The 17808-nt window shown below is 41.4% G+C and overlaps 1 pseudogene; it reads right to left on the reverse strand.

The window, feature by feature from the left end:
* The window catches only part of LOC110257952 (heat shock transcription factor, Y-linked-like), a 46657-nt pseudogene extending 29456 nt beyond the window's left edge, over positions 1-17201 (reverse strand).
* Positions 17202-17808: the final 607 nt, after the last annotated feature.

The raw sequence follows: 17808 nt of genomic DNA on the forward strand, positions 1-17808 counted from the left end.
CATTTCACATAAGACTGCACTGGGAATATGAAGGATATCTTGCACCCAGGAGGCTGGAACGTATAGACCAAGGCATCATGGGATAACTCTGGCTTCCTGTTTGGGATCAGTGCCTATAGGTTATTTTTCTCTCTTGCCACGTCTTGCGGGGAACATTTACATTTCTGCAATTTGGTGTAGGTGCTGTCATGTATCCCAGCCACATGAATAATATCTACCACCGCACACCCACCCGGTCTAATCCCTGGACACTGTGACTATGGTATGTTACACAGCAACATAGACTTTGCAGGTAGGATTCAGGTAAAGCTCTTGAAATGCGGAAGACTTTCTTGGATAACCCAGAGGGCTCAGGGGAGTCACAAAGTGTCCTTATACAGGGACGTGGTAAAAGAGTTAGAGTTGATGAGGAAATGTGATGATAGAAGCAGAGCTCTAAATGATAGCATCACTTAGGCCTTTGCAGGCACCTGGATGCCTTTAAAGCTGGAGGAAATGGCCATGACCCAAGGGACATGAATGGCTTCTAACCACAGAAAAGAGAGAATTTATTCTCTCCTGAAGTCTTGAAAAGTGTTCACTTCTACCCACAGGTTGATGTTAGCACACTGAGCTCCATTTCAGGCCCTGTATGCTCATTATTATATGATAATATGATATGATAATAAACTGGTATTTTGCTTTGTTAATTTTTATGTCTAAAAATGTGTATTGGTTTGTTTGGTTTTGTTTTGTTTTTGCATAATGACCTAAATTTTGAATCATAGTTTTAGGTTCACCGTAAAAGTAAGAAGCACATAGATGTTTCCCTTTTGTGTCTCCCTTGACCTGTTGCTTAGCCCCTCGGATTGTAACGTCTCCCACCAGAGAGCTACCTTTATTATGGTTGATTCACCTACACTGACAGAAAGTGAGGGGCTGAGCTCTAGATGGCATCAGCCTTGACTGCAAGGAGGTGTTAGGCTTACAAAGCATCTGTGGTGGGAATCCGTGGATGAAGTCCATGCTGGGAATCTGTTGCAGGGACAATGAAGAAGGAGGGGAAGGTCAAGGGAGGTGTAACGGCTTGAGTCCCATGATGTAGAGCAGTTACTCCCTGGAAGAGGTTAAGCTCTGCAGGCAGTTGTTTCCCACAGGTCATTGTTTCTTGCTGCCCAACTTGAGCATCCACATACTGTGAGGGGGTGTCCACAGCAAGTCTCTCAGGTGAACTGCAGTAGTTGGGGTGTATGGGGGTCTGTCTCCATCCTCCTGGAAACCTGTCATTCAAGCCTTCCATTATATGGGATAGGGGTGACCATCTACTCTTCTCTATCTGCTTCCTGCTGGCCTGGGGTGACAAGTACTGGGTGGATGGACATGGTACAAGCTACCATAGAGGTTGGGAAGTAAAGAAAAATGAGTTTAAATAGGAGTTTAGGATGTAGGTTGATACCAGTATTGTTGAAGGAGGACTTCCATTTTATCTGAGGAGGTTTTAACACTTGGTATTAACCCATAAATCACAGGAGCTATTGGTCATAACACATGTTGTCTCCTTTCTGTTGCTGTATGAGGAGACCTTGAAAATGTAAGGTTGCCGCTGCCAGCTGATGCTGCTTTGAGAAGCGTCGGTGGCATCATATCTGACAGGGCACATAAACCCTAAGATCTTAACCAGGCAAGGCTTGCCTAAAATTACTCCTGAAATATTTCCTCGTCTTCCTTGGATGTCTGGCCCACAGCTACTCCATTCTGCCTTTTCTCCCTACTGGCCCATGCAGATGCCATGGTTAATGATCTCTGTATTTCTAGATGAGAGAAGAGGCAAGAATTTGGGGCCATAGAAATGCTCACCTGAAATCAAACTGTCTGAAGACGTGTGCCTCTCTTCTGGTCTCCTCCCTGAGCTCTGCTCAGCAGGTGCTGCAGGGAAACAGCTGCTGTGGCTCAAGTTTTACTCCAAGGAGAGCCTGAAGGCAGGTGTTATACTTGAGGTCACAGTTGGCCATAAGCCCCCATGGTCATACATTTGCCCATAGTTTTGAGAGGCATTTCATGACCATTTCATCCCACGGTGCTAGGAATGAACATTCCTCATTCTGGCCAAGAGTTCACAGATAGGCCACTCAATGTGCTAATACTGGACAAGGCCATGTTAGGAGTAGCCAAAGGTCTCTGGACCACCTGTCTTGCTAGTCTATTACGGTCCAGGAAAATATTCCTTCTTGTTACACTTTCCCATACTTAGAGGTCACCGATCTCATGTGGAACTGTCTATCATTTTCAGTGATTCAGGCACACATTGGAAATGCAGGAAATAGCAATTTTCTGAAAACATTGAATAAAAATAACACAGAGACATTCATGCTGAGAGAAGGAATTCACAAAGAGAAAGACAAATACCATATGATATCACTGATATCTGCAAGCTACTATACAGCAGAAATGAAGCTTTCCACAGAAAAGAAAAACATGGACTTTGAGAATAGATGTATGATTCAAGGGGGTGCAGGAGGCAGAAGGGAGGGAGTGGGAGTGAGTGGGAGCTTGGGGTTAATTGATGTAGACTATTGCCTTTGGAATGGATGAGCAGTGAGATCCTGCAGTGTAGCACTGGGAACTATGTCTATTTGCTTACGATGGAGCATGACAATGTGAGAAAATAGGGTACACCTGTGTGTATAACTGGCTCACAATGCTGTATAGTAGAAAATATAATGATGTATTGGGGAAATAAAATAAACATAAAACCTCTTTGGATAAGGAGTCAAAAAATAATATAAGATATTTGTGGTCCATTAAAATATTATATAGAAAGAAGAATTGGTAATGTCATAAGTAAAAATTGAAAAGCTTCACCCAGAACAGACCAGTATTACCCTGTTGAGGTGGATTGGTCTGTCTCTTACCTTTAAAGGAAGTTTTATACTGGTTTGCCCAGTGTTCTTACCCTGTTTTTCCCTAGATGGCTTAAGTGTTCCCAATACAAGGAATCTTAATATTTAGATTAGTATAGATTTAATAATATAATTAATAAATTAAATTAGAAGTTATGTCAATTGGCTAAAGTTTCAATTCTTATTTATTGAGCTTTATTAGCATTAGATGAAATCATATTTCTGCCCTTGTGAGGGCAGGTATTATATTGCCAGGTGAGGTGACCTCACCAAGGATCATACATAATTAGAGCTTTGGAGGGGAGAAACCCATCAATTTAAATCAGTAGGAAAACAAACAACAACATGGGTCAGGTGTGGCAATCTTGGGATAGTGGTATACTTCTGATGGTGTTTTCATTTTGTCCAGCCCTGGGTGTTTTGTTATTAGGGCCTTGTTATAAGGTGACTTTGAAGTCAGTAGTTCTCTCTGTAGACCAATGCAATGTAGAGGCCCTTCCTACGTGAGAAATATCAATTTCAGAGTTATTTTATTCACATTATTAGAGCATATATGGCTTAAGAATTCCTGATAAGGGAACTTTCATCTAGCCTGGAGACAACCCTTTAAATGATACTTTTCCAGAGTGTCTAGCCCCCTGGTTATCATGGGGCATCTGATATTCTCCCAGAGGCAGATTACAGCAATCAGTTTCCCAAGCTTAGAATATTTTCTGATTAATCCAGCTAAACTTTGAAATATTGTCACATAGCATCAAAGAACTCTTTGGGAAGTTAATTTTAGAAAGTGAACCCTAACCTCGAAACACAGAACTAGAATATGAATCACAAGGTTTTGCTCTAAACGGATCTTCATTTTTCAGCAAATATGGTCGCTTTAGAATTGTAGAAGTTATACCCCAAAATGGGAAACACATTTCCTAAGTATTTCTTCTTCATTATTCGGTTTGCCTAGGAGCCAGGAAGAACCAAGTCACCTCTTGTATTTCCCATAGTCCTGGCTCTTTAATTCATAGGTATTGTTTACCTTTTTTAAATCTTTTTGCCTTTTCTAGAGCTCTTCCGATGGCATATGATGGTTCTCAGGCTAGGGGTCTAATTGGAGCTATAGCCACCAGCCTATGCCAGAGCCACAGCAATATGGGGTCCGAGACGCATCTGCAACCTACACCATACCTCAAAGCAATGCCGGATTCTCAACCCACTGAGCAAGGACAGGGACTGAATGTGCAACCTCATGGTTCCTAGTCAGATTCATTAACCACTGCTCCACAATGGGAACTCCTATTGTTTACCTATATTAACTTCCCTGCTTTAAGGGCAGACTGTTAGCACACACACAAGGACATCAGGATGGCAAGTCTGACCATGAGGGGTTAATTTTTGAGCCATAATCCTATTGATTTTGTTCATACATTTCATTGCACAAATTGTCCCCTGTAAGTTACACTTCATAAGTTTGCAAAAAAAATAACATACATATTTATATATATAAACACAAACACACACAGAAGAAAAATTTAAAACACCTGGTCAAATAGAGTCATACTTTATTGTTTAACATTACTTATTCATTCAACCGAAGTAACAAAGGATTTCAAAAGCAAATGCAAATTAAAGACCAGCAAATTCATGTAACCTGTTATCAAAAGTTAAGGTTAAGAAAGTTAGTAAAACCTTCTTTTAACAGAGAGACAGAAACTAAATTCAAGTTTTGCACTAGCTTACCTTTAAAATTAGTTTACTTCTTTAACGTGAATTCCCAATGCAGTCAGTTCTGACCAAGCACAAAAGTCCTTTCTCACTGTCCACTTCCCATAAAACTACCATCACTTTCTGCATCCATATTATTCTGTCTGCTACCGTTCCATTCAAAATAATAAGCTATAAGACAGACTTACTTTCTGTTCCCCTGGTAAAATGCAATTCCATTCCTCCTCCCTTCTTTACTGAAAAACCCATCAAACTTTTCTGGATGGACTTTTTATCATTTCTAAAAGCACATGCTTCCTGGTACAGAAGGAATATCTCAGCACAGCACCAAAATACCAATCATAGTCTTAAGTGATGTTGTAGTCTCTTCTTCGTAACTGAAGTCTCAGTATCTGATTTGACTTTTATCAAACCTAGGTACAATATGTGATTATACTTATGTTGATGACTCTGAAGACCTGTGCACATAAGTTAAATCAACAAATTTTAACTTTAACATCAAATGTTAATTTAATACTGAATATTTTCCTGTTCATGCGAATCCAAAATTAACTTACCCTATGTATTTTGAGAATTACAGATTTTTGATGAATTAATTTTGGCAAAGTCATACATGCACAACACACACAAAATAGACAAAACAGGAACCTCAGATTTCCCATTCCAAAGCTTCAGCCATGAAGAACCCACAACTGTGGATTCAAATTGCAATGAGAGACAGTGGACTCAAATTGGGATTCTGACAGATGGAACAAAACAAGATCACTTGTGTAGATGTTTAAACCCCTTACATAGTCTTTAATTGATGATGGTAATGATAATTTTAATAGTTCTTTCCCCAAAATAAATTTTTCTATGGTACATAATTTTGACCCAGTTACGCATACATGTACAAATTCTATTTTCACATATTGTCATGCTCCATCACAAATGACTAGACATAGGTGCCAGTGCTGCAGAGCAGGATCTCTTTACTCATCAATTCCAGAGGCAAAGTTTATATTTATTAACCCCAAGCTCCCAACCTACCCAATCCCTCCCCCATGGCAATAACAAAACTATTCTGCAAGTTCGTGAAGTACATTTGTGCCTTATATTAGGTTCCAGATATAAATGATATCACACGGTATCTTTCTCTTTCTGACTTACTTCACTCTGCATGAGAGTCTCTAGTTCCATCCATGTTGCCACAAATGGCATTATTTTGTTCTTTTTTATGACTGAGTAGTGTTCCATTTTGTATATCTACCATATCTTCCTAAGCAAGTCATCTGTCAATGGACATTTGGGTTGTTTCCATGCCTTGGCTATTGTGAATAGAGATGCAATGTACATTTGAGTGCCTGTGTTTTTTAAGTAGAGTTTTGTCTGGATATATGTGCAAGCATGGGATTGCTGGGTCATATGGTAGTTCTATGTAAGACTTCTAAGATACCTCTATACTGTTCTCCATAGTGGTTTTACCAGTTCACATTCCCACCAACAGTGCAGGAGGGTTCCCTTTTCCCCATGCCCCATCCAGCATTTGTTATTTGTGGATGTATTAGTGACAGCCATTCAGACCGGTGAGAGGTGGTGTCTCATGGGAGTTCTCATTTTCATGTCTCTAATAATCAGTGATGTTGAGCCTTTTTTCATGTGCTTGTTGGCCATTTGTACACGTTCCTTGGGAAAATGTCTGTTCAGGTCTTTTGCCAATTTTTCCATTGAGTTGTTGTTTTTGCTGTTTAGTGGCGTACGTTGCTTGTATATTCTAGATATTAAGACTCATCAGTGGCATCATTTGTGTCTATTTTCTCCCATTCCGCAAGTTGTCTTTTTGTTTTCTTTTTGGTTTCCTTTTCTGTGCCAAACTTGTAAGTTTGATTAGGTCCTATTGACTTATTTTTGCTCTTAATTCCATTGCTTTGGGACACTGACCTGAGAACATATCCATGAGGTTGATGTCAGAGAGCATTTGCCTATGTTCTCTTCCAGGATTTTGATGGTTTATTTTCTTATATTTAAGTCTTTAAGCCTTTTTTCAGCTTATTTTCTTATGTAGTGTGAGGGCATGTTCTAGTTGCATTAATTTACATGCTGCTGTTCAGGCTTCCCAGCAATGCTTGCTGAAAAGACTGTATTTTTCCCATTTTATGTTCTCGCATCCTTCGTCAAATATTAGTTGGACCATAGGTGTCTGGGTTAATTTCTTGGTTCTCTAGTCTGTTGCATTGGTCTATATGTCTGTTTTGGTACCAGGACCACACTGTCTTGATGACTGAGGCTTTGTAATATTGCATGAATTCTGGGAAAGTTATGCCTCCCGCTTGGTTTTTGTTCTTCAGAACTGCTTTGGCAATTCTGGGCTTTCTGTGGTTCCATACAAAGTTTTGGATTGTTTCTTCTGGTTCTGTGAAAATGTCATAGGTCATTTGATAGGGATTGTATTGAATCTGAAGATTGCTTTGGGTGGTAGTGTATCCATTTGTACAAAATTAATTTCTCCAACCCAGGATCACGGAATGTCTTTCCATTTCTTTATATCTCTTTTAGTTTCCTTGTTTAATGTTTTATAGTTCTCAGCATATAAGTGCTTTACATCCTTGTTCAGGTGTATTCCCAGGTATTTGGTTTCTTGGAGTGCAATTATAAAAGGTATTGTGTTTTTGTATTCCTCTTCTAAAGTTTCATTATTAGTATACAGAAATGTGACTGATTTCTGAATATGGATCATATATCCTGCTACTTTGCTGACTTTGTTGATCAGTTCAAAGTAGTTTTTGTGTTGTCTTTTGGGTTTTCTACACATAGTATCATGGCATCTGCATCCAGTGACAGTTTTATCGCTTCTCTTTCTACTTGGATGCCTTTCATTTCTTTGGTTTATCTGATTGATGTGGCTAGCCCTTCCAGTAAAATGTTGAATAACAGTGGTGATAGTGGACATCCTTGTCTTGTTCTAGATTTTGGTGGAAAAGTTTTCAGCTTTTCTGCATTGAGTATTATATATTGGCCGTGGGTTTGTCATAAATGGCTTTAATTATGTTAAGGAGTGTTCCCTCTATACCTACTTAGGTAAGAGTTTTTATCATGAAGGGCTGTTGGACTTTGTCAAATGCTTTTTCTGCATCTATTGAGATGATCATGTTGTTTTTGACTTTTCTTTTGTTAATGTGGTGTATGGCTGATTGATTTGACACTGATTGATATGTTGAACCATCCCTGTGCACCTGGGGTGAATCGCACCTGGTCATGGTGTGTGACCTTTCTGATATGTTTTGTGCATTTGGATGGTTAAACTTTTGTTGAGAATTTTTTGCATCTACATTCATCAAATTTATAGGCCTGTAGTTTTCTTTTTTGGTGGTATTTTTGTCTGTCTTGGTAATTAAGCTGCTGTTGGCATCATAGAATGTCTTTGGAAGTGTTCCTTCTTCTTCAATTTTTGAAAAATTTTAAGGAGGATGTGTATAATTTCCTCTTTGTGTGTTTGGTATAATTTTCCTGGGAAGCCATCTGGTCCTGGATTTCTTTTGTAGGTAGTGTTTTTATAACATATTCAATTTTGTCTCTAGTGATTGCTCTGTTCAGTTGATCTATTTCTTTTCAGTTCACTTTTGGCAGGATGTAAGACTCTAGAAAGTTGTCCATTTCTTCCAGGTTGTCAAATTTGTCGACAGACAATTGCTCATAATAGTCTCTCATTTTTTTGTATTTCTTTACTATACATTGGACTTACCTTTTCCATTTCTGATTTCGTTTATTTGGGTTATTTCTCTCATCTTTTTGGTGAGGCTAGCCAGAGGTTTGCCTATATGTTGACCTTTTCAAAGAACCAGCATTTTATTTGATGGATTGTGTCTATCATTTTTGAAACTCTATTTACTTGATTTCCTCTTTGGCTTTTATTATTTCCTTTCTTCAGTCAAATTTAGGTTTTGCGGTTCTTTCATCTTTTTCATTTTATTTATATTTCCTTTTATTTTATTTTCCCACTGCACAGCAAGGGGGTCAGGTTATCCTTACATGTATACATTACAATTATATTTTTCCCCCACCCTTCGTTCTGTTGCAACATGAGTATCTAGACATAGTTCTCAATGCTATTCAGCAGGATCTCCTTGTAAATCTATTCTAAGTTGTGTCTGATAAGCCCAAGCTCCCGATCCCTCCCACTCCCTCCCCCTCCCATCAGGCAACCACAAGTCTCTTCTCCAAGTCCATGATTTTCTTTTCTGAGGAGAGGTTCATTTGTGCTGGATATTAGATTCCAGTTATAAGTGATATCATATGGTATTTGTCTTTGTCTTTCTCGCTCATTTCACTCAGGATGAGATTCTCTAACTCCATCCATGTTGCTTCAGCTGGCATTATGTCATGCTTTTTTATGGCTGAGTAGTATTCCATTGTGTATATATACACCACATCTTCAGAATCCAATCATCTGTCGATGGACATTTATGTTGTTTCCATGTCCTGGCTATTGTGAATAGTGCTGCAGTGAACATGCGGGTGCATGTGTCTCTTTTACGCAGAGTTTTGTCCGGATAGATGCCCAAGAGTGGTATTGCAGGGTCATATGAAAGTTCTATGTATAGATTTCTAAGGTATCTCCAAACTGTTCTCCATAGTGGCTGTACCAGTTGACATTCCCACCAACAGTGCAGGAGGGTTCCCTTTTCTCCACACCCCCTACAGCACTTGTTCTTTGTGGATTTATTAATGATGGCCATTCTGACTGGTGTGAGGTGGTATCTCATGGTAGTTTTGATTTGCATTTCTCTTATAATCAGCGATGTGGAGCATTTTTTCATGTGTTTCTTGGCCATCTGTATATCTTCTTTGGAGAAATATCTATTCAGGTCTTTTGCCCATTTTTCCATTGATTGATTGGTTTTTTTACTGTTGAGATGTATAAGTTCTAGAGATTAAGCCCTTGTCTGGTGCATCATTTGAAACTATTTTCTCCCATTCTGTAAGTTGTCTTTTTTTTTCTTTTGGGTTTCCTTTGCTGTGCAAAAGCTTTTCAGTTTGATGAGGTCCCATGGGTTTATTTTTGCTCTAATTTCTATTGCTTTGGGAGACTGACCTGAGAAAATATTCATGATGTTGATGTCAGAGAGTGTTTTGCCTATGTTTTCTTCTAGGAGTTTGATGGAGTCCTGTTGTATATTTAAGTCTTTCAGCCATTTGGAGTTTCTTTTTTGCATGGTGTGAGGGTGTGTTCTAGTTTCATTGCTTTGCATGCAGCTGTCCAGGTTTCCCAGCAATGCTTGCTGAATAGACTTTCTTTTTCCCATTTTATGTTATTGCTTCCCTTGTTCAAGATGAATTGCCCATAGGTGTCAGGGTTTATTTCCGGATTCTCTATTCTGTTCCATGGGTCTGTCTGTCTGTTTTGGTACCAGTACCACACTGATTTGATGACTGTGGCTTTGTAGTATTTCTTGAAGTCTGGGAGAGTTATGCCTCCTGCTTGGTTTTTCTTTCTCAGGATTGCCTTGGCGATTCTGGGTCTTTTGTGGTTCCATATAAATGTTTGGATTGTTAGTTCTAGTTCTGTGAAAAATGTCCTGGGGAATTTGATAGGGATTGCCTTGAATCTGTAGATTGCTTTGGGTAGTATGGCCATTTTCACAATATTGATTTTCCCAATCCAGGAACATGTAATATCTTTCCATTTCTTTACATCTTCTTTGATTTCTTTGATGAAAGTTTTATAGTTCTCGGCATATAGGTCCTTTACCTCCTTGGTCAGGTTTATTCCGAGGTATTTGATTTTGTGAGGTACAATTTTAAAAGGTATCGTATTTTTGTATTCCTTTTCTAATGTTTCATTGCTGGTATACAGAAATGCAACTGACTGCTGAATGTTCATCTTATATCCTGCTCTTTTGCAGAATGTATTAATCAGTTCAAGTAGTTTTTGGGTTGAGTGCTTAGGGTTTTCTAGGTATAATATCATGTCATCTGCATACAGTGACAGTTTGATCTCTTCTCTTCCTATATGGATGCCTTTGATTTCTTTTGTTTGTCTAATTGCTGTGGCTAGGACTTCCAAGACGATGCTGAAGAGCAGTGGTTAGAGTGGGCATCCCTGTCTGGTTCCAGATTGGAGTGAGAAGGCTTTCAGTTTTTCCCCATTGAGGATTATATTTGCTGTGGGTTTATCATAAATGGCTTTGATTATATTCAGGAATGTTCCCTCTATACCACTTTTGCGAGGTTCTTGATCATGAATGGATGATGAACTTTATCAAATGTTATCATATGAACGTTGATTCATATGATTTTTGACTTTTTTTGTTAATGTGGTGTATGATGCTGATTGATTTGCGTATGTTGAACCATCCTTGTGAACCTGGGATGAACCCAACCTGGTCATGCTGTATAATTTTTTTGGTATGTTGTTGGATTCGGTTGGCTAAGATTTGTTGAGGATTTGCATCTATATTCATCAATGATATTGGGCGATAGTTTTCTTTTTTGGTGGTATCTCTGTCTGGTTTTGGAATGAGGGTGATGGTGGCCTCATAGAAAGTCTATGGGAGTATTCCTTCTTCTTCAACCTTTTGAAAGAGTTTAAGGAGGATGGGCACCAGTTCCTCTTTATATGTTTGATAAAATTCACCTGTGAAGCCATCTGGTCATGGACTTTTATTTGTAGGGAGTGATTTCATGACCTCTTCAATTTCATTTCTAGTGATTGGTCTGTTCAGTTGGTCTGTTTCTGCTTGCTTCAGTTTTGGCAGGCTGTAAGATTCTAGAAAATGGTCCATTTCTTCCAGGTTGTCATACTTGTTGCCGTATAGTTGTTCATAGTATTCTCTTATGGTTTTTTGTATTTCTGCTGTATCCGTTGTGATTTCTCCTTTTTCATTTATGATTTTGGTGATTTGGGTTCTTTCTCTCCTCTTTTTAGTGAGTCTGGCCAGGGGTTGATCAATTTTGTTCACCTATTCAAAGAACCAGCTCTTGGTTTTATTAATTTTCTCTATTGTTTTTTGAGTCTCTATTTTATTGATTTCTTCTTTGATCTTTATAATTTCCTTCCTTCTGCTGACTTTAGGACTTTTTTGTTCTTCTTTTTCTCATTCGTTTAGGTGGAGGGTTAAGTTGTCAATTTGGGATCTTTCTTCTTTTTTGAGAAAGGCCTGTATTGCTATACATTTCCCTCTGAGCACTGCTTTCGCAGCATCCCATCGATTTGGAGAGGTTGTGTCTTCATTATCATTTGTTTCAAGGTAATTTTTAATTTCCTTCTTGATTTCCTCATTGACCCATTGGTTTTTTAGTAGCATGTTGTTTAGTCTCCATGGAGTAGGTTTTTTCTCTTTGCTTTTCCAATGGTTGATTTCTAATTTCATGGCATTGTGGTCAGAGAAGATACTTGAGATACTTTCTACACTCCTAAATTTATTGAGATTCGCTTTGTGTCCCAATATGTGGTCGATTCTTGAGAATGTTCCATGAGCATTTGAGAAGAATGTGTATTCTGCTTTTTTTGGATGTAGTGTCCTGAAGATATCAATGAAGTCTACCTTTTCCATTGTTTCCTTTAAGATCTCTGTTGCTTTATTGGTTTTCTGTCTAGAGGATCTGTCCATTGATGTGAGGGGGGTATTAAGGTCTCCTACTATGATTGTATTCTCATCAATATCTCCCTTTATGTCTGTTAATATTTACTGTATGTATCTGGGTGCTCCTATATTTGGGACATATATGTTGATGGTAGTAACATCCTCTCCTTGGATGGATCCCTTAATCATTAAATAGTGTCCTTCTTTGTCTTTCTTTATGTCTTTTGTTTTAAAGTCTATTTTGTCTGATATGAGTGTTGCAACACCTACTTTCCTGTCAGATCTGTTGGCATGAAATATTTTTTCCCATCTCTTCACTTTCAATCTACATGTATCCTTTGTCCTGAAGTGAGTTCCTTGTAGGCAGCATATTGAAGGTTTTTGCCTTTTTATCCACTCAGCCCCTCTGTGTCTTTTGATTGGGGCATTCAGTCCATTGACATTTAAGGTGATAATTGATAGATGATTATTTATTGCCATTTGAACCTCGTGTTCCAGTTGATTCTATGGTTCTCCATTCTTCCTTTCTTTTTTTTTTTTTTGTTTTTTTTGTTTTTTTTTTTTTTTTGGTTGGATGATCTCCTGTTGTTATCTGCTTGAGTGTATTTTTTTTTCATGTTTTGCAAATGCAATATTTGGTTTTGGCTTGTGGTTGCCCTGTTTTTTAAGTATGCTAACCCCTTACCATAATTGTGTGTTTTAGCCTGATGGTCCTGTTAGATCAAACACTTCATTACTATATTAAAATTAAGAAGAGAAACATACAAACAAACAATAAGGGTTATTTATTTCCTAACATCCCTTGCCCACATTTTATGGTTTTGACGACTCTTTCTTATTTTTTTCTTTTTAATTTTATTTTGTTTGAAGCATGTTCATGATTAAATCTGTATGCTGGCTTATTTGAGTGACTGCTCTCTGATTGCGGTTTCCTCAGCCCTAGTTCTTCCTCTTCTTCTTCTTCTTTTTTTTTTCTTTTCTTTTCTTTTTTCTTCCCTTTCCTTCCTTTCTTTTTGGTTTAGAGAAGCCCTTTCAATATTTCCTTTCACCTGGGTTTTGTGTTGCTGTATTCTTTACGTTTTTGTTTGCTGGAAAAAAATTTTATTTCCCCTTCTATTTTAAATGATATTCTTGCTGGATAGAGTATTCTAGGTTGCATATTTTTTCCTTTGAGCACTTTAAATATCTCTTGCCATTCCCTCCTGGCCTGTAGTGTTTCTGTAGAGAAATCAGCTGATATTCTTATGGGGGTTCCCTTGTAGGTAACATTCTGTTTTTCTCTTGCTGCCTTTAGGATCCTCTCTTTATCACTAACTTTTGCCATTTTTATTATGATGTGTCTTGGTGTGGGTCTGTTTGGGTTCAGTTTGTTTGGGGCCTCTGTGCTTCTTGCATCTTGAATCCAGAATCCTTTAGATTTGGGAAGTTTCCAGCGATAATTTCTTCAAATATATTTTCCACACCCTTATCTTTTTCTACTCCTTCTGGAATTCCTATTATGTGTAGATTGGCCCGCTTTATATTATCCCATAGATCTCTTATATTGCTTTCCAGTTTTTTGATTCGGTTTTCTGTCTGTTGACCAGATTGAGTGATTTCCACTATTCTATCTTCCATATCACTGATTCGTTCTTTTGCATTATTCCTTCTGGTTTTTCCTGCCCCTAGTTCAGTTTGCATCTCTGCAAATGAATGTTCTAGTTTTTCTTGGCTCCTCCTTATATTTTCTAGCTCCTTTCTGAGGGTATCTGCATTACAGTTCATATCTTCTCTTAATTCCTTTAGTATTTTCACTATTTCTCTTTTGAACTCCATGTCTGTCTGACTGCAGAGATCTGTTTCATTGTTGACTGTTTTAGGTGAGTTCTCCTGTTGGTTTGACTTGGGGTGGTTTTTCAGCTTCTTCATCTTGCTTTGTTGTTTTCTTTCTCCTGAGGGAGTTGTATTCTCCTGATCGGACAGTGTTTGCCTTGTCACTGCTGTGGAATATTTCCTGAGGGCTGGCGTTTTTGGTCAATCTTTTCTGAGGCAGTGGGGCTTTTCTAGAGTGTTAATGAGGCTAACAGTGTTTCTTTGAAGCAAAGGAGGACTTCCTGAGGGCAGACAGGACTGGGAGATCCACATCAGGATGGTAGCAGATTTCACTTGGTCATGCAGAGCTTGCTCTGGTGTTTTTAGGCTGTGGGGTTCTTGCAGGGGGTTGGCGGTGTTGGGCAGCTGTTCCTCAGGAGTGCAGCACCTCCTGGGGGCTGGAGAAGCTATCTGGGTCACTGAGAACCTAAGAGACTCTCGCCTAGGGCAGCCCAACTCAGAGGGACAGCCTGAGAATGTAGGTGGATCTTTTCACAATCTGGCTGAGCTTGTTGCAGATTTTCTGGGCTGCAGGGGCTCTTCCAGGGGGTTGGTGGTGCTGTGCATCTATTCTGCAGGAGTGGGGCACCCCCTTGAGGCTTTGTCGGGTGGCAGGGCCACTGGAAACCCAAGAGGCTCCTCCCCAGGGCAGCCCAACTCAAAAAAACCGTCTGAGACCTTTTCCCAACTCAGCCAGGCTTGTTGCAGATTTTCTGGGCTGCAGGGGGGTCCTGCCTGAAGCTGGCAGTCCTTTGCTGCTGGTCCACTAGGTCTCAGCACCCCCTGGGGGCTTGGGCATGTAGCAGGGCCATTGGAGACCCAAGAGGCTCCTCCCCGGGGCAGCCCGACTCAGAAAGACTGTCTGAGATCTTTTCCTGACTCGGCCAGGCTTGTTGCAGCTTTTCGGGGCTGCAGGGAGTCCTGCCTGGAGCTGGCAGTCCTATGCAGCTGTTCCGCTATGTCTCAGCACCCCCTTGGGGCTTGGGCGGGTAGCAGTGCCATTGGAGACCCAAGAGGCTCCTCTCCAGGGTAGCCTGACTCAGAAAAACCATCTGAGAATTAGGCAGATCTATTCACAGCCTGGCTAGGCTTGTTCTAGCTTTTCTGGGCTGCAGGCTTTTTCTCAGGGGCTGGTGGTGTTTGGTGCTTCTCTGTGGAAGTGTAGCCCCTCCAAAGGGCAAGCAGGCCTGTGCAGGGACAGCCCCTGTGGTTGTAGGCTTCAGGCAATTGTTGAGGCCAGCACCCCTGCATGGCAGGCAGCCCCAGGTTAGGCGAGAGCCTAGGGGGTGGTGGGGGTCGGGGGAGGGGATTCACTGGGAAGCACAGCTTTCTGCTAGCTAGCAGGCCTGTAAGCTTGCTGTGGCATGGGGGTTATTCTATGGGGACCCACCCCTATTCTCTCCCCTCCCTAGCAGGGGCGCAGACCAGGCTCTTCTCCCAGGTTCCCTCTGATGTGGCTTTCCACTTCCCTGTCCCTAGAGTATTGTTCCCTTCCTCTGCAACAGCTTTGTTTTCTAGTCTCCCAGGCAGTTTCTGCCCCATCAAATGGTTTCTAGACCTCCCAAGCAGTTTCCGCTCCGCCCTGCCCCCCCAGCATGGGGACTAACCTCCGGGGCTGAGGTCTCGGTGCCCAGCCCCAACCCAGGCATCTTAATTTTCGGTAACTGTGCCCATAGTTCAGATGGTCCGTTGGGTTCTTGATCGGCTTTTCCGTACTCCAACTTACTGCTACACTCTTCTCTGCATCTGGAGATTTCTCCGGTTTGATTGATCTTTCCCCCAGTAGGTGACTTTCCAGGGTGCGGGAACACTTTCTCCTCCATAGTGCCCTTTCGGGAGCGCCCGTCCCATTCGAATTCACCTTCTCTCACTCTCCAATTTTCCGCTCTGCCCAGTAATATCACGAACTTCTTGCCTTTATTGGAGTATAGGTTCCTCTGCCAGCGATTGGTTGCTGTTCTGTGCGAGTCATTTATTCTGTAGATGTGCTTCTTTTGTTGTGTTTGTGGGAGAGGGCGAGCGTGTCCCCCTACTCCTCCGCCATCTGTCCTCCCTCCTTCCCCTTCTATTTTAAATGCTATTCTTCCTGGATAGAGTATTCCACGTTGCATTTTTTTTTTTCCTTTCAGTCCTTTAAATATCTCTTGCCATTCCCTCCTGGCCTGTAGAGTTTCTGTGAAGAAATCAGCTGATAGCCTTATGGGGCTTCCCTTTTAATTGACATTTTGCTTTTCTCTCTCTGCCTTTAGAATCCTCTCTTTATCTTTAATTTTTGCCATTGTTATTATATGTCTTGGCGTGGTTGTATTTGGGTTCAAGTTGTTGGGGCCTTCTGTGCTTCTTGTATCTTGAAGTCAGAATCATTTAGATTTGGAAAGCTTCCAGGGGTAATTTTTTGAACTATATTTTCCACCCCCTCTTGTTGTTCTTCTCCTTCTGGAATTCCTACTACGCAAAGATTGGCCCACTTTCTATTATACCGTAAGTCTCATATGGCTTTCATCTTTTTCCATTTGGTTTTCCTTCTGGTCTCCTGTTTGGCTGATTGCCATTGTTCTATCTTCCACATCCCTAATTCATTCCTCTGCGTTATTCATTCTGGTCCTCACTGCCCTTAGCTCCGTTTGTATCTCTGCAAATGAATTTTTTGGATTTGCTTGGCTCCTCCTTATGTTCTCTCGTTCCTTTCTGAGGGCGTCTGCATTCCTGTTCATATCTTGTCTTCATTCCTTCAGTATTTTCACTGTCTCCCTTCTGAACTCCAAGTTTGTCAGACTGCTTCAGTGTTGAAGATTTTAGGTGAATTCTCCCAGTGTGTAAACTGGGAATGTTTTCTGAGCTTCTTCATCTTGCTTGTGTTTTCCATTTTCTGTGAATTTGGGGAAGCCAGAGTGTAGTTTGGCACAGTTGAGGCTGCACCTGGTGGTGGACCACTTCAGCAGGGCATGCATGTTTTGCTGGGTCACACTGCTGAGCCTAGGTTCTTCCCATGGCCAGGCATGGTTGGGCATAGTGCACCATTGTGGTCATTCACTTCTTGCAGCCAGGTTGTGCTTGCTGGGGAGCTCTGCAGTGGTGGGGCCATTCCTGAGGTCAGGTGGGGCTCAATGGTATGGGATGTGGTGGAGGCACAGCCCTGCAGTTGGGCAGGGCTTTCCCTTGTGCTCAGTGGCAGCAGAGTGCCTCCTGCGGGCATGCGGTGCTTTTCAGTGTGTTCAGCTCATCAGTTGCCAAGGGTGGGTGGGCCTGGCCTCCTTGCTCTGTGGCAGAAAGTTGCTTCCTGAAGGTGGGCAGAACTAGGCAGTTCACTTCATGGAAGAGGGCCCTTCCTGAGGGTGGACGGGCCTGTCAGGAGTGCACCATGGTGGAGGTGAACTTCCCACATGTGCCTGGGGATTGCTGGGGCATGCCATTCAGCAGAGCACTTCCCAAAGGGGGGCAGCCCTGGCCTGGTTGCCCCATGGAAGGTGGGTTCTTCCCATTGGCTGGTGGGCCTGCCCAAGGCTTCCCACTTTGGAGTTGCCCTCCCTGCACATGGGCGGGGCTTTCCCTGGTGCTCCATGGCAGTGGGATGCTTCCTGAGTGTGGGCAGTGCTGGCCAGCTCGCTCTGCAGTGGAGAGAGCTTCCCCAGTGTGGGTGGGGCTGGCAGGTGCCCACGGAGGTGGAGGTGCATTTCCCATGGCTAGCTGGGGCTTTCTGGGGCAACCTGTAGCAGTGGAGCACTTCCCAAGGGTGGACAGGGCTGGCCGAGTTGCCCCATGGCGGCAGGGCACCTCCCAAGGGTAGGCAGGGCTGGCCAGTT

The sequence above is a fragment of the Sus scrofa genome, chromosome Y, assembly GCF_054392235.1.
Source record: "Sus scrofa isolate SSC_HxYL_T2T_F1_AM1 chromosome Y, Sscrofa_HxYL_maternal_Yorkshire_Landrace_v2.0, whole genome shotgun sequence".
NCBI classification, from domain to species: domain Eukaryota; kingdom Metazoa; phylum Chordata; class Mammalia; order Artiodactyla; family Suidae; genus Sus; species Sus scrofa.